We start from the raw sequence: 5,349 nt of genomic DNA on the forward strand, positions 1-5,349 counted from the left end.
TCAGGAGGAACAAAGCATCTTCATATGCTTATCTGAAATTCCAACCAAAGAATTACATAAGTATCTCTATCTTTATTTTATGTTTTATTTATCTTTTAATTATCAATTCTCCATCACCATCTGTATTCGCCTAACTGAGATTTACAAGGTGACCATAGCTTACTTCAAGCCGACAGTCTCCGTGGGATCAACCCTTACTCACGTAAGGTATTACTTGGACGACCCAGTGCACTTGCTGGTTAGTTGTGTGGAATTGTGACAAAGTGTGATTCATGTTTAAGAGCTCCAAGTCCTTTGGCGCCATTGTTGATGATCACAATTTCGTGCCCCAAGTTTTTGGCGCCATTGCCGGGGATTGTTCAAGTTTGGACAACTGACGGTTCATCTTGTTGCTTAGATTAGGTACTTTTCTTTTTATTTTTCAGAATTTTTAAGAATGAATTCTAGAGTTTCAAGATGATGTTCTTATCATCACAAAAGCTGATTGATTCTCATCAATTTAGCTGCTGAATGTAATGTCCTGCTGAAGCTTAGCCAGCCATGTCTAATCTTTTTAAACTGAAGCTTTAGACTAACATTGCATGATTCCTGGAATTCTTATTAAAAAGTTTTGAATCTCTTTATTCTCTTTTCCATATAATTTTCGAAAAATCACAAAAAAATTTATAAAATCATAAAATCAAAAATATTTTTATGTCTCTTGTTTGAGTCTAGTGTCTAATTTTTAAGTTTGGTGTCTTGCATGCATTGTTTATTTGATCTTAGTTGCATTTTTATTGTTTCTCATCATTAAAAATTCAAAAATATTTTCAAAATTGTGTCTTTTCAAGTCAATAATACAGAGAATTGAAGATTCAGAATATTCAACAGAGGAATTAAACAGAAAAAGTTGGGCGTTCAAAACGCCCAGTGAAGAAGGAAAACTGGCGTTTAAACGCCAGCCAGGGTACCTGGCTGGGCGTTTAACGCCCAAAAAGGTAGGATTTTGGGCGTTAAATGCCAGAATGGATGCCATTCTGGGCATTTAACGCCAGAAGGACACTAGTGGGAAGATTTTGTTTTTAATTCAAATCTTTTTAAAATCTTCATAATTTTTCAAAACCAAATATTTTTCAAATCATATCTTTTCAATCATATCTCTTCAAAATCAATTTCTTTTCAATTTTTTTATTTATTACTATTTTCGAAAATCCTTACTACAATTAATAATTTAATTCAAGATTTTCTAGTTGTTACTTGCCTATTAAGAAAGGATCAAAAGCTTTAATTCTAGAATCATATCTTCTAATTTCTTGTTAGTCAAGTAATCAAATTTAATTTTAAAACTTTCTCTTTTTAATTTGATTTTCAATCATATCTTCTCAATCAAATCTTTTCAATCACATCTTTTTCAAAATTAATTTTCAATCATATCTTTTTAATTTCTAATTTCAAAATCTTTTTCAAAATCACTTAATTTCTTTCCCAATTTTAGTTTTCGAAAATCATCAATTAAATTTTCAAAATTTCTTTTAATTATTTCAAAATCTTTTACTTTAATTTCGAAAATTCTTCCCCTCTTCTCACATCCTGCTATTTAAGGACTAACACTCCTCCACTATCAACAATTCGAACTCTATCCTTCTTGATAAGTTCAAATTCTCTTCTATCTACCTTCTCCTTCTATTCTTATTTTCCTCTGACACCTCAAGGAATCTCTATACTGTAACATAGAGGATTTCATACTTTCTTATTCTCTTCTCTTTCATAAGAGCAGGAACAAAGATAAAGGCATACATGTTCAAGCTGATCCTGAACCTGAAAGGACCTTGAAGAGAAAGCTAAGAGAAGCTAAAGCACAATTCTCTCTAGAGGGCCTAACAGAACTTTTCAAGGAAGAAAAGACCATGGCAGCCGAAAACAACAATGCCAACAATGCAAGGAAGGTTCTTGGTGACTTTACTGCACCTACTCCCGACTTCTATGGGAGAAGCATCTCAATCCCTGCCATTGGAGCAAACAACTTTGAGCTTAAGCCTTAATTAGTTTCTCTAATGCAACAGAATTTCAAGTTTCATGGACTTCCATTGGAAGATCCTCATCAGTTCTTAGATGAATTCTTGCAAATCTATGACACTGTCAAGACCAATGGGGTTGACCCTGAAGTCTACAGACTTATGCTCTTTCCTTTTGCTGTAAGAGACAGAGCTAGGATATGGTTGGACTCACAACCTAAAGAAAGCCTGAACTCTTGGGAAAAGCTAGTCAATGCCTTCTTGGCAAAGTTCTTTCCACCTCAAAAATTGAGCAAGCTTAGAGTGGAAGTCCAAACCTTTAGACAGAAGGAAGGAGAATCCCTCTATGAAGCATGGGAAAGATACAAGCAATTGATCAGAAGGTGTCCTTCTGACATGCTTTCTGAATGGAGCATCATAGGTATTTTCTATGATGGTCTGTCTGAACTATCCAAGATGTCATTGGATAGCTCTGCTGGAGGATCTCTTCATCTGAAGAAGACGCCAGCAGAAGCTCAGGAACTCATTGAAATGGTTGCAAATAACCAATTCATGTACACTTCTGAAAGGAATACTGTGAATAATGGGACAACTCAGAAGAAAGGAGTTCTTGAGATTGATACTCTGAATGTCATATTGGCTCAGAATAAAATATTGACCCAACAAGTCAATATGATTTCTCAGAGTCTGTCTAAAATGCAAGCAGCAACAGGCAGTACTAAGGAAGCTTCCTCTGAAGAAGAAGCTTATGATCCTAAGAACCCAGCAATGGAAGAGGTGAATTACATAGGAGAACCCTATGCAAACACCTATAATCCTTCATGAAGAAATCATCCAAATCTCTCATGGAAGGATCAACAGAGACCTCAACAAGGTTTCAACAACAGTAATGGTGGAAGAAATAGGTTTAGCAATGGCAAACCTTTTCCACCATCTTCTCAGCAACAGACAGAGAATTCTAAGCAAACCCACTCTGACTTAGCAACCATTGTCTCTGATCTAATCAAAACCACTCAAATTTCATGACTGAAACAAGGTCCTCCATTAGAAATTTGGAGGCACAAGTGGGTCAGCTGAGTAAGAAAATTACTGAACTCCCTCCTAGTACTCTCCCAAGCAATACAAAAGAGAATCCAAAAAGAGAGTGCAAGGCCATAACCACAACCCACACGGCCAAACCTGGAGAGGAAAAAGAGGCAGTGATCTCCATTGAGGAAGACCTCAATAGACGTCCACTGGCCTCCATGGAATTCCCTGATGAGGAACTATGGGAATCTGAGGCTCACACAAAGACCATAGAGATTTCAATGAATTTACTTCTGCCATTCATGAGCTCTAATGAGTATTCTTCCTCTGAAGAGGATGAAGATATTACTGAAGAGCAAGTTGCTAAGTATCTTGGAGCAATCATGAAGCTAAATGCCAAGTTATTTGGTAATGAGACTTGGGAGGAAGAACCCCCCTTGCTCATCAAAGAACTAGATGACTTGGCTAGGCAGAGATTACCTCTAAAGAGACAAGATCCTGGAAAGTTCTCAATACCTTGTGCCATAGGTACCATGACCTTTGAGAAAGCTCTGTGTGACCTAGGGTCAAGCATAAACCTCATGCCTCTCTTTGTAATGGAGAAGCTAGGGATCATTGAGGTACAAGCTGCAAGAATCTCACTGGAGATGGCAGACAATTCAAAGAAATAGGCTTATGGACTTGTAGAGGATGTCTTGGTAAAGGTTGAAGACCACTACATCCCTGCTGATTTCAAAATCCTAGAGACTAGAAAGTGTATGGATGAATCCATCATCCTTGGCAGACCCTTCCTAACCACAGCAAAAGCTGTGATTGATGTTAACAGAGGAGAATTGATCATTCAAGTGAATGAAGACTCCCTTGTGTTCAAGGCTCAAGGATATCCCTCTGTAACCATGGAGAGGAAGCATGAAGAGCTTCTCTCAATACAGAGTCAAACAGAGCCCCCACAGTCAAACTCTAAGTTTGGTGTTGGGAGGCCACAACCAAACTTTAAGTTTGGTGTTGAACCCCAACATTCAAACTCTAAGTTTGGTGTTGGGAGGGTCCAACATTGCTCTGAACATCTGTGGGGCTCCATGAGAGCCCACTGTCAAGCTATTGATATTAAAGAAGCGCTTGTTGGGAGGCAACCCAATCTTTAATTATCTATGTTAAATTTCTATTTTCTTTTGTTATTTTATGTTTTCTGTAGGTTGATGATCATGTGAAGTCACAAAAACAATTGAAAAAAGCAAAAACAGAAGGAAAAATAGAATGAAAAATAGAACACCCTGGAGGAGAAACTTACTGGCGTTTAAACGCCAGTAAGGGTAACAGACTGGGCGTTAAACGCTCAGTCTGGCATTATTCTGGGCGTTTAACGCCAGAAATGGGCACCAGACTGGCGTTTAACGCCAGGAATGGGCAAGAAGCTGGCGTTAAACGCCAGAAATGGGCAGCAGCCTGGCGTTTAACACCAGGATTAGCAGAAAGGGGCATTTTGCACGCGACATGGTGCAAGGATGAGAAATCCTTGACACCTCAGGATCTGTGGACCCCACAGGATCCCCACCTACCCCACCTCTCTCTCTCTTCTTCACCCATTCACCGATTACCTCAATACCTCTTCCCCAAAAACCCCTCACCTATCAAATCCCACCATTCTCTTCACCACTCACATCCATCCTTCATAAAACCCCACCTACCTCACCATTCAAATTCAAACCACTTTCCTTCCCTAACCCACCCACAATGATCGAACCATGCCCCCCCTATCCACTCTTATATAAACTCATCTTCACTCTTTCATTTTCACCCAACCTAAATACTACTTCTCCCACTTGGCCGAAACACAAAGCCCCCTCCATCTCCTCTATTTCTTCTTCTTCTACTCTCTTCTTTCTTATTTTGCTCAAGGACGAGCAACCTTCTAAATTTGGTGTGGTAAAAGCTAAAGCTTTTTTTGTTTCTCCATAACTATTAATGGCACCAAAGGCCAGAGAAACCTCTAAAAAGAGGAAAGAGAAGGCAAAAGCTTCCACCTCCGAGTCATGGGAGATGGAGAGATTCCTCTCAAGGGTGCATCATGACCACTTCTATGAAGTTGTGGCCAAGAAGAAGGTGATCCCCGAGGTCCCTTTCAAGCTCAAAAAGGGTGAATATCCGGAGATCCGACATGAGATCCGAAGAAGAGGTTGGGAAGTTCTCACCAACCCCATTCAACAAATCAGAATCTTAATGGTTCAAGAGTTCTATGCCAATGCATGGATCACCAAGAACCATGATCAAAGTGTGAACCCGAACCCCAAGAATTGGCTTACAATGGTCCAGGGGAATTACTTAGATT

General features: G+C 39.0%; 1 non-coding gene across 1 annotated transcript; it reads right to left on the reverse strand.

Annotated features, from left to right (window-relative positions):
• Window positions 1–2,288: 2,288 nt before the first annotated feature.
• LOC112738615 (small nucleolar RNA R71) lies at window positions 2,289–2,396 on the reverse strand. Its single transcript, XR_003169565.1, has one exon. It is a non-coding gene; the product is annotated as a small nucleolar RNA R71 (small nucleolar RNA).
• Between the last annotated feature and the right edge of the window lie 2,953 nt (window positions 2,397–5,349).

The sequence above is a fragment of the Arachis hypogaea genome, chromosome 13, assembly GCF_003086295.3.
Source record: "Arachis hypogaea cultivar Tifrunner chromosome 13, arahy.Tifrunner.gnm2.J5K5, whole genome shotgun sequence".
Taxonomy (NCBI): Eukaryota; Viridiplantae; Streptophyta; class Magnoliopsida; order Fabales; family Fabaceae; genus Arachis; species Arachis hypogaea.